Raw genomic sequence first — 12,205 nt, forward strand, 5'->3', positions numbered from 1 at the left:
ATATTTGAATAAAAGTATGCAAATCTAGTTTTTTTAAGATAAAATTCTTTGCAAGCTTTCATCATAGAGCTTGGGAATTTTAATTTCTCCATTTGTGGATATGTAGGGTTTATTTTTACAGTTTCAAGAGAAATTTAAAATCTAATAAAGTTTGTGTGCAAACTGATCCTTTATCAGTAATATTTACGGTTTTTGTTGTTTGCATCTAGGAGAGTTTGGTGCAAGTAAACTACTCCTTGATTCATGCAGATTTAATATTTTCCATGTTGCAGGTTTGTGCAACATTATAATTCTATAAATACTAAAGAACTTTGGTACACCAGTGAAAATCTTTACTGTGCCGTGTGTGTATGTGTGTGTGTGTGTGTGTGTGTGTGTGTGTGTGTGTGTGTGTTGACTTATTTTTCTCATTCTTTAGAACACTGTGTATAACGATACACTTTAGAAAATGTGAAAACACTCCCCTTCAGCCCTCAGTGTATTCAAATAGTGGAGTGGAAAGTAGACTTGGTACCCATTTGGAACCTTACTAAATAATTCAGCTGATTTTCTCATTTTAAAAAGTGTTGGGGCGGGGGAGGTGACTGTTATATCTTTTAAAACTTGCTTTGATAGAGAATAAAAGAGCCTTGGTATCAAAAACAAAGATTTTTGAAGTTTGTATAGAAATAAATAACTAGTTTTCTCATGAGTGGCTAGATTATTCTGTGGTTTGAAAGAGCCAAGAACATATTGCTTTTCTCGGGTGCTAGTGCAGAAATGTTTTCATCAATTAACATTTGCTAAGAAGAATTTTTGTGTGCGCTGCTTTTCAAATAGAATGATGTATAAAATGGCTGTCCAAAAGGCTGCTCCAGGGCCCCTTTCTTTAATGTCTGAGAGCACAATAATTATTGTGGCATGCCAGTTGAGAAGCAAACAAAACTAACAGCAATGACCCAAAAGATAAATAAATAAGCAGCAACAAAACATTTCAGACAGAAATTTTACTTGTGAGAAAATATTGCTGTAGGTAGCTTCAAATTAAATGAAAAGAACATCATCCACAAATCACGCTAATTTTCTTCTTCATAGTTTAGCCCAATATGCACACCTCAGGGTAAGGACACAGCAAGATGCAGCAGAAAGGAGGGCATATGGGTGTTGCTTCCCAGGCCCCAGAACCAGCACACTGTCCTCCGCCTCAGCTTCAGCTGCACGGAGGCCATCACTATCTTAAGAGCCTCAGTTAATCTGCAAGATGGTGTTTGGATAGATGTTCTTGTTTCCACTTTGCAGGTGCGGAAACAGATGAAAGTTGACACAGCTGCTGAAAGGAGGAAGAGGCAAACCCAGGCTGTCTGCTCCAGTGGCCACATCCCCAGCCTCACCTTCTGCTCCCTCAGGGAAGAAACAGGCTTCTCAGGTGGTGGTCTGAACAGGGAACCCACAGGGCCCTTGCCCTCTGTTAACCCCTGGTAGTCTGTGTGGGTTTTGTTTTGCTTTTTTGAGACAGGGTCTCTCTGTTGTAGGTTACTCACTATGACAGTGACTATGCAATGCAGACTGGCCTCATGCTTGGGTGTGTCTTGCCTCAGCCTCCACAGTGATGGGAATAGTAGGCCTGTCCAACTTGGCTTGAAAAATTCAACTTACTTTTGTTTTCATAAAGATTTGTTATTAGTACTTACTATTTTAAAAATTTGAACATTTTAATTAAAATAGAATCGCAATACTTTTCACCTTCCTTTTCTTCCTTCCTCTCTCAGAGCCCCTCTCTTCCTAATTCCTCCCATGACCTCACCCATTGTCAAACTGATAATTTCTTCTTTTTACTGTTACATATATGTGTGTGAGTGTGTGTGCAAAAATATACAAAAACAACCTGTTGCCGTCTGCGTTTTGGTTTCAGAGCTGAGTGCTTTGTCTTGGATAACCAGTTTGGGGACTTGTCCCCAGGAAAGGCTATTTCTCCCTTTCACAGCAGTCATCAGTTGCCTGTAGTTTGTTGTCTAGGGGTGAGACCTCGCAAAATTTTATTTATATTGTTTTCATTTATTTACACATGTATGTGCCACACATGTGCGCATGCACACAGTGGCCAGAGAAGGCGTCAGACCCCTTGAAGCTGGAGCTTTGGACAGTTGTGGGCTGCTTGACATGGGAGCCTGGAAGAAAACTTGGGACCCCTGCAAGAGCAGCAAGTTCTTTTAATCTTTGAGCCACCTGTCAAGCCTGTTTTGTGCTACGTAAACAGATGCTCCTGTGTTAAGGTAAAGGTAAGGCTGTAGAATTACAGAAAGGACGGCCAGATGCAGGCATGAGTAGAAAGCATATCTCGAAGAAGGAAGAGTAAAGAGAGGAGTTTAAACAAAGATAGCGTATGCGGAAGCTGGGAAACAAAGATGGTGAAAACAGACTCGAGGGCTGGAGCACTGTGACCAGCATACTTGGTAAATCAAAGACCCCACTTTTAGAGTAAGGTCGTGCAGCATTTCACTTCATACACTAATTAACCTGGGCCCAGAAATGATTTCAGTCTGACCAATCCATTTAAAGATCAGTAAACACAGGGTCAGAAAGATTAAATGCTTTGTCTGAGATCCCAGAAGGTAAGGACAGTAGTCAGACTAGGACCACGCCTGACTTGAAGCTCAGCGCTCTTCCATCTGCTGCATAAAACACAAGTTAGCAGCTGTAAGCACACAAGCGCTCTGTAGTTACAAAGCAGCTTCCACAACACAAAAGTAATCACAGAGGACCCACACTGAAGACCAAATATACAGGACCCCGGCACATCTTCTCTGGAGCACAGTAACATCCTCATACTAAAGTTCAAAGTTATACAACATTTTTCAGGTCAATCACTCATGCTTAGAAGAAGTGGGGTGCTCCAGAGGGCCTCATTTCTGTGGACATGTGACAGAGGCCGAAAACAGTAGATGACTTTTACAAAGCCAACTTTAAGTCACTGAAAGCGGTATTTTCAAATCAGCTTGGTTTTGTTTGCTTGGTTTTGTTGTTGTTTTTTTAAATCTACATTTATTTTATGCTGAACTTATTCTCATGCCTTAAATTTTCGTTTCTTCAGCTTCTTTGAGGGATCTTTTTCGTCTGTGCAGCCCTCTCTTCTGGCTTTGGAACACTTTGTTCCTTTTCAGTGAAGATCATCTCAGTGTGGCAGGGGGAGCTCATGTCAATCTGGCCACGAGCTCTGTAAGGTCGTCGACACATGTTAGGTGCTTTCCTCACTGGCTGCGCTCAATGACTAGAGAATTTGCACCCAAACTCTTAGGTCCAGCATTATTCTCTGAGTTTGGAAGCATGGGCAACAAATTCAACAATCTTTTTCTGCCCACTGGCCCTGTGTTCAGCCCCACCCTTTGGTCTACCAACTCCACCCCAATGGCACACATTGCTTCTTAAAAATGCTGTCTTTCAAGCCAGTCAAGGTGGTGCACGCCTGTAGTTCCAGCACTCTCAGAGGCAGAGGCAAGCGGATCTCTGTGAGTTCGAGGCCAGCCTGGACTACAAAGTGAGTCCAGGACAGCCAAGGCTACACAGAGAAACCCTGCCTCGAAAACAAAACTAAACAAAACAAACAAACAAAAGCCATCTTTCAGATATTTGGTGGCTTTCTGGATATGTGTACCCTTGATGGCCTGGGAAGCTTCATGGGTCTTCTTAAAGTGAACATGATGATTGAACCTCTTGATTTGCATGATTTCATAGGGTTTTCTGGGTCAAGAGACTAGTGAGCCATCTTCATAGGTCATCTTAGGCCACTTACAGGAAGAAGAAGCCTGAGCGCTCCAGGGGAATTCCTGAGGTCACACTTTCTATTTGGCCATAAATAAATAACTTTATGTAGGGTCAATGTTTCCCTTTTGTCATCTCTCTTCTGCACAGAATTTTCCTGGCTTGCTTCATTGTGTAGTTTTGTTGTTTCTCTTGTCACATTGACAGTGTGAGGATGTGCCCAAAGATGACCACTGTCCCCAGCAGCACTTCGGATACCTTCACTACCCTCATGGTGATGTGTGTGGTGGATATTCACATAGATCTTAGTGGGGGTAGGAGATCCAAGCATCAAGACAAACAGAAAGCAAAGAGTAAGAACAGAATGTAGTTTACTGGAGACTTATTTCAAGTTCCTGGGACTCACAAAAGGAAAAATTAGAACAACAAAACAAAGACAGAAATAAAAACAGCAGATGAGAGTTTATCTACAGATATTACAGTAAAGTTATGATGTATAAATGTCCTACTTAACTTCTGCTGTCAACTCAAAATTACCCATAATTGCCTAGGAAGAGAAGTACCTATAAGGAAGTAATGCCTAGACCAGACTGCCTTGCGTCCATGTCTGTGACGCAAGTCACAGTTTCTTTAATTGGCAATGAATGTAGCTCACTGTGGGCAGTGTCATCCCTAAGCAGGTAGGTCTGGGCTTTTAACAGGGTTGCTGAACAAGGTACAATGAGCAAGCGAGTAAACAGCTCTCCTTCATGGTTTCTGCTCTAAGCACCCACTTTTAATCCCTCCCTGCCTTGACTTCCCTGGATAACAGCCTGTATCTTTTAAGACAAAGCAATCTCTTTCCTCACCTAGCTGATTTTGGTCAGTGTGTCATCACAGCAACAGAAAGCATGCTAGAACACCAAGCATACGCCAGCACACAAGCCCGTCATTAAACAAAGTAACACGACTTCAAAAGTACTCACATTCTTTAGATCTACTGTCATTCTAATATTATGTAAACTATAAAATGCAAATATAAAATATACACATAGGGAAATATAGATTACTGATAAGTATAATAACGTTGACAACTCACATACATTTTGGGGAAACTTGTGTGATAGAGGTGGTTCGTTTTCTTGTAAGTCTTGGTAGGACACAAGGTAATAGGGTTCTAACCCAAGGTCAGCTTCTCTCCGCACACTTGCTTTAATGAGTGTAAACATTTAAAACAGAAACAGACATGGACAGGTTACAGTATTAGCTTTATACCCCCAATTAAGACATTCAAATTCAATTCTATTCACCAATTACATTATGGTTGTAGTTTAATTTTTTTTCTAGTAAATTCCTAGATTTCCTGATGTGAACCAGTTTTCTCTGGTATTTTTTAATGTTTAATAAATGAGCTCTAAATCCCATGAGGCATCATTTGGAGGCTTTTCAATCACGACAAAATTACTTCCAGATTTACTGTGTTCATATATGAGAGTTTTAAAGATGTGGTTATCATTATTAGGAAGGTTTTACTTATAAAAGCTTTATTGAGACATAATTTTATTCAACAAAAATGGCTTTATTATAACTATATAGTTATTTTAAAGAAAAATACATAGTACAGAATTACCCTCAAGCTTGAGGACATTTCTATCCCTAGAAAACCTTCATTCTTAAGCCGGGCGTGGTGGCGCACGCCTTTAATCCCAGCACTCGGGAGGCAGAGGCAGGCGGATCGCTGTGAGTTCGAGGCCAGCCTGGACTCACTACAAAGTGAATCCAGGACAGCCAAGGCTAACACAGAGAGACCCTGTCTCGAAAAACCAAAAAAAAAAAAAAAAAAAAAAAAAAAAAAAAGAAAACCTTCATTCTTAACTCTTGCTCAGTCTTTCCACCCCAGACCAGGGTAACCACTGATGCTATATTTTCAACTTTGCCAAAGTATTATGTAAGTGACATCATATACCACATGTGTCCTTTGTACTTGCCTTTGTTTTCTCTTAATGGATTTTTAGAGGTTTATGAATCTAGATGTATCTATAGCTCATACTTTTTACAGTAGAATAGTATTCTACTACAGCAACAAGCAGGTGAGGAATACTTGGGCTATTTCCAAGTTTTCACTATACTAAGTTCTACTATTATTTCCAGGTACAAGTCTATATAACATGTATTTTCCTGAAGTAGAGCTGAATGGTCATATGATAAGTTTACATTTCTGTTTTTAAGAAACTGTCACATTGATTTTTTTCAAAATAGTTATATCATTTTAATTTCTAATCAGAAGTTTACAACGATTCTCTGGTACTCTGTAGTGGCCTTAGTTATGATTGCCCTAATGACACATGAATACCACACTAGTGATGTGTTTATTAAATATTTTCCATTTAAAATTTGTTTATTTTAAAGCGTGTGTGTGTGTGTGTGTGTGTGTGTGTGTGTGTGTGTGTGTATGTTGTGTTCTGGTGCCTGTGCCCCCAGCGCCAGATGTGTCATATTATCTGGAACTGGAAGACACAGTTGTGAGCCCCCTGACATGACAAGAGTATAAATACTCTTAACCACTGAACCATATCTCCAGCCTATTTCCGCATGTTCAGTTAAGTTTTTTGCCTTAATTTTGATGTACCCACCACTTCCACTCTCCTGAATCTGACTTTTTATTTTCTTACTGGTTTGTTGCTGTCTTCTGAAGAGAAAGTGATGTTGTTTTGATAAAATCTAATTTAATAATTACTTCTTGTTTGTTTGTTTGTTTGTTTTTTCAAGACAGGGTTTCTCTGTATAACAAGAGCCTTGGCTGTCCTGGACTCACTCTGTAGACCAGCCTGGCCTCAGAACTCATAGGGATCAACCTGCCCATGCTCCCAGAGTCAGGGTGATATGGTCTGGGTGATCTGCTGAAGAAAGACCCCAAGGCAGTATGCAAATGCAAAGAGCATTTTATTCCAGCATGCTGGGATTCTCTGTCCTCTAGAGGGTACCCCAAAAATGAGCAAGCAGGCTCAATTTGTAGACAGTCAGAGGGATCTGTGAAAAGCTTTGATTGGTCAGAAGAGAGTCAGAGTATATGAGGGGATTCAGGATTGGCTGCTTGCTTGGTTACTGGGGATTTTTGAGTCATTGAGGTTTTGGCTCTTACTCAGGAGTTGGCCTTTAATTTGATTGGACAGAGCCAGCTGTGTTCTTTACCAAGACCATGAAGTAATAAAAACATGATCTGGTCATTCTGTCCTATAAGCTGATGAGCTGCCCATGAACTGCCCTAAGCTGTCTATGAGTTGTGGGTTTTGTTTTTGTTTTTGTTTTTTTCAGGAATTGTTAGAAACTTGGCCTAGTTAGGCAGAGTGAAAACCTGAAGCCTGTCATGGAGTTGTACTAGTCAAGCAAACTGGGGTCTTTGGAGGGTCTGGAGTCCCTAGGGGAGGGTCCCCTCAGGGAATTAAAGATATGTACCACCATCCCTGGCATAATTTCTTTTTTTATAGCTCATGGTTTTGGAGACATAACTAGAAAACCTTTGCTAAAGGCAAGATCACAAAGGCTCCTCTCCTGTCAAAAGCCTTATAATTTCCAGTCCTCACCTGTAGGTTATGATGGACATTGAATAGATATTTCTTCTGCACAGTGTGAGCTAAGAGTTTGCCCCATATCGTCATCACAGCAGCATGTCTGGAAAAGACTCTCTATTGATGTGCCTTGGCATCGTTGTTGAAAGGAACTGACTACATGCAAAAGCTAAATTTTGGATCTGCTTTCTCATTGATCCATAAGGCTATTATGCCAATACTGTGTTTATTGTTGTAGCTTTATAGTAGGTTTTATAATTAAATGTTGTAGCTACTCTTTGTTCTTTCTAAAAAAAAAAAAAACAACAACTGTTTTGGTAGTCTTGTTTTCCTGTGTTTCCATTTTAAGACAGTCAGTTGCTACAACACTTGCTGGATCCCTTTTGACAGGGATCATATTGAATCTATAGATCAAAGATAGTGTGCTTTTCTTTTTAAACGACTGTGTAAATATTGTTTCTTATTGTTGTGAATAGTCATGTCATGAGTGGAATTTTTGTTGACTTTCAGATTGCTAGTTCCAACCATATGAAATGTAACTGGTTTTATCTAATAATTATATAATGTGTGACTTTACTAAGTTCATCCATTAGTTTGGTGTGTGCATGTATATTCTCTACAATCTTCTACGGGCTTTAGGACACAGTCTTCTATAGTCAGGATCATGGCATCTGCAAACAAAGGTGGGTATCTGTAGTTTCTTTTCCTTTCTAATCTATATGCCTTCAGATTTTGTTCTTCCCTCCTTATTGCACTGGCTAGAACAATCAGCACAGTGCTCAACAGTAAGGATGTGTGTGGGTGTCCTCGGTCAGTTCTCTGAGTCAATTACCAAGTCTTTCTTCCTTTGCTTTCAAGATGAGGTGCACACACATAGGCCCTATTCTCAGTCTCAGTGGAATTGTGTCAGTCTTTTCATCACCAGCACAGGGTTCTCTGTGGGTTTTCACACACGCTCCTTCTGATACTGAAGGAGTTTCCTACTACTTGCCATCTTACTGAGCATTTTATTATAAACTGATGCCTTTTCTTATCGATGACTTTTCTGCATCCATTCATTCTCCCCTCTCTTTTATTGAAACAATTATCAAGCCACACAACAACAGGGCAGTTTTGGGCTTGTGGTTTATGGCAGAGCAGTGAGTGGATTAGCGAGTGCGGGCCATGCCTCTCCTAGCCCAACCTCACAGGGGTGCAAAGCCTTAACAAGGTCCACAGGTGCCCCGTGGGGGGAGGGGCAAAGTCAGGAGAGCAGGTGTGCAAAGGAAATGGTGATCCAGCGAGAGAATAAGAGTCAGGCCCCATGTCCGAGGACAAGGTGGCGGGAGCTCACGCATGGGACTGATAAGTGTGAAGCAGAGAGAGCCCTGGAGTTAATAGCATAGGGGGTCTTATTATCTAATTATTTAGGAAAAACTTCAAAGAGCAGTTTCTAACAGGAGGTTCATATTTAGTAATCATCTGTAATCTCTTTATGTTTAATGATCATTTGATATCCCAGGATGGCAGTGAGTAAAGAGGTATATGTTAATCAGCTTTCAGTTGCAACAATGAATATTAACATTATCAGTTTCTACCTTTTTTTTTTTTTTGTCCACAGAAGCCTGGCCCCATTACCTTAGGCCTGTGCCCGTGTCATTGTAGGAGGCACAGAAGGAGGCCAGGAAGCTGAGAGAGAAGACTGGAACGACACAACTCTACAATCCCTTTCAAAGGCCTGTTACCACTCCCTGGCAACGGTGCCACTCTGGGGAAGAGGCCCTAACAGAGGGGCCTTTGGGGAAATAGTCCAGCTCCGAACTGTAGCACTCTGCTTTCCAAAGGGAGGCTGCCCAGTGCATCTCGAGTATTACTGAGAGCGGGTGGCTTCATGGATTGAATTGGCGTGCTCTCAACATAGGCCCATCTAGGAGAACTGTCACAGTCGGTTTTGAAGGACAGTTTTGCTAGACACAGCATCCTTGCTTCCCATTTTTTTCCTATGAGCATTTAAAAATATATATCCTGTTTATTACTCTCTCGTGTGTGTGTGTGTGTGTGTGTGTGTGTGTGTGTGTGTGTGCGCGCGCCATGGCACCAGTGTAGAGGTCAGAAGATTCCTTCCAGGAATTGGTTCTCCCCTCCCGCCGTGCGTTGCAGGGATTAAACTCGGGCCATCAGACTAGGCATCAGGCACCATACCTGTTGAGCCATCTCAGAGCCCCGGCATGGTCATTTTTGTTCGTGGGGGGGGGGGGACACCCTCCATGAAGGTCTCTAAGTGGGGAAAGAGAATCTTGGTCTGTTAGTGGCTCTGTGGAGCTTTGTCACCCTACCATTTCTCACAGAACCAGAAGTTAGAGCAGAGGCTCATGTCCAAATGGCTTTTTTTTTTTTAAATGTATTTTATTTTTAATTCTGTGTGTCTGTCAGGGGTCGGGGTGGAATGTGCATGTGAGTTCTGGTGTTTTCGGGGACTAGAGGTGTCTGATCTCTTGGAGCTGGAGTTACTGATTATAATTAGCTCCTAGACGTGGGTGATGGGAACTGAACTTGTGCTCTTAACCACTGAGCTAGCTCCCTGTAAGAAACAAGGGTCTCCAGTCAGCTAGCCTGCTCTCTGAGTTTCACATTGCCAGAGGTTTCTGGCTGATGCTGGAACAGTCACAGGTAAACAGCCAGTGGCTTGGCTACATTAGATAAAGGCCCCCATGAGGCTGTTGCTGTGAGGGGGACAAAGGCTTATGAGTCATGCAGGACTGTCCCCTTCAAAGGGGGCTCTAGCTAGGACACCTGGTTATCACACATAACAGCTATCTGTTACGTATACCAAGTGTCTGGTGGCTTAGAATTACTAAATGTTATTATTAGATGTTAAAAATTATTAAATTCTAACAAACTTATCTCGAGAGACAGCACAACTATGGGCACTTCATATGAAGAAAAAATTAAGTGACTCTTATTTAAACATCTTTGCAAAGCTGAGTTTCAGTCACTTTCCTTAATAAACAAGAGCTGTGAACAAGGCACCACATGAGCCCACTTCTTCTCCTTGCGTGTTTCCACTCATGTTTTCATGTTTCCAAGGCCTTGCTGTCTTTGAAGGCTGTGGAGGAGAAATCGCTACTCTGCCTAGATTCTCATTTTCACACTGAATAGTTAATTTCATCTTTTTCTAATTACCTCCCAACATTACTGATTTCTTTTTGTCACAGTTGGACATGGCCTACAGTGATTAATGAACACTGGCTTCACTTACTGTGGGAAATACTTCATGGGCGCCAGGCACTCCAAGGGACAGTCATGGATGTGCCAGGGACCGCATCTTCTCGGGCAGAATGTTCACAGAGAAGCAACTAACTACATCAGTGGGTAAAAGGCCAAGTGCTACAAATACACACTAAGGCAGAAGTCAGCCTGAGATTGGGGGAGGGTGGGGGCAGGGGAGGGAGGCCAGTTTGGTCCACAGGGTGGTGAAGGATTTGCAGATTCAGATAATGTGGCTGAAGGCGGGGCACAGCGATCCTGCAACCACCACAGCTGAACCATTTTTGAGCCCCAGCATTGTCCCCTGCCTGCCTGCATGTTTAAACTTTCCTCTTCCATCATAAATGCTACTGCACTGGTGTCTTTTCAGAGGTTTGGTTGTCACTGCTCCCACCTGCTGTAGAGACATCGGACAGCGATAACATCTACTGCTTCTTTTCTATGGTACATTTCAAAAAGGTTTTTTTGTTTTGTTTTGTTTTGTTTCTTCATTAATCATCCTGAACTAACAGGAAAATAGTCACCACTGTAACGCTCTGGAGGTCGTCCTAGGGTCTTCCTAGGCCTTGAATGGTTTGGGTAGACTTCCCTCTGCACGGGCACTGGGCACTGGAAACGTCCCTGAAGTTCTGCTGTTTCCTTCTGATCTTGAGGCGGAAGTTACCCAGCCTCTTCACTCTTTTTAAACCTCGTCCACCATCAGCCTAAGATGAAGCCCCTCTGTTCTACCACCGCTACCCAGCAGCCAGACCTAGAGAGTTCACAAGCAAGCTCCCTCTGCTCAGGTAGGCCATTTGCATGTCAATGGATCCACAGGCTAGCTGACAAAGGTTTCCACCTCCCAGGAGAGCCTGGAAGTGGGGGTGTCTCAAGCTTCTTTTCGATTGCTGTTATAAAATACCGGACAAAAAGCAACTGAGAGGAAAGGGGAGGTTTTTGTGGTTCATGGTATCAGGTTATAGGCCAAATGTGGGAACTCAGAGAAGCAGATGCTCCTGACAGCTGAGTCAATTAGTAGAGGACACAGGGGATATTTGCCCCCCTCCCCCCCCCCCTTATCATGCAGTGCAGGGCCCAGCCCCAGAAATGCTGCACCCTACATGCAAGGTAGGTCTTACCAACTATGACAACTATGTTTTTAGGGGCTTCCTGAGTGTGTGGACCAGCGGGTCTCTGATTCTTGTGCCTTCTCTGGGGCTCTTTTCCTTCTGTTGGTTTGTCTTGTCTAACTTCACTGTGATAGTTTTTGTTTTGTCTTGTTGCATTTTGTTTCGTTATATTAAAAAAAAAAAAAGAAAGAATGAATGAATGAATGAATAAATGAACGAAGACCTAGCCACTAGGGTAAAGGTTAACACCTGAACTGCCACTTACACCTGCTGGGAGAGAGAAAATCAGTTTCCTCCAATGGAGTAACAGTGGGGTATATCAACTACTGATAGGCCTCCTGTTCAGGAGTAGTTGACCAACATATAATAGACTCCACAGTTTCTTTGTTTTTCATATGCTTTTATTTGGTTACTGTTTGATGTTGTGGAGGGAGTTTGGGGGCAATTCTTGGTTTGGGAGGATTTTGTTGTATTATTATTAATTTTTTTTTTTTTAAAGAAGTTAAAGTGGGATGGGTAGGAAGGGAGAGAAGATCTGGAAAATGACTTGGGGGAGGAAAAATA

The 12,205-nt window shown here is 42.1% G+C and overlaps 1 protein-coding gene across 2 annotated transcripts in view; it reads right to left on the minus strand.

The window, feature by feature from the left end:
• Positions 1-12,205, minus strand: part of CCDC148 (coiled-coil domain containing 148) — a 281,360-nt gene that overhangs the window by 265,115 nt on the left and 4,040 nt on the right. For both annotated transcript variants that reach the window (XM_084799663.1, XM_084799664.1), the window contains exon 2: positions 4,821-4,927. The gene's annotated coding sequence lies outside the window, so the exon portion shown is untranslated. The remainder of the gene's footprint in view (positions 1-4,820; positions 4,928-12,205) is intronic.

This window comes from Acomys minous (genome assembly GCF_964271855.1).
Source record: "Acomys minous genome assembly, chromosome: 10".
Taxonomy (NCBI): domain Eukaryota; kingdom Metazoa; phylum Chordata; class Mammalia; order Rodentia; family Muridae; genus Acomys; species Acomys minous.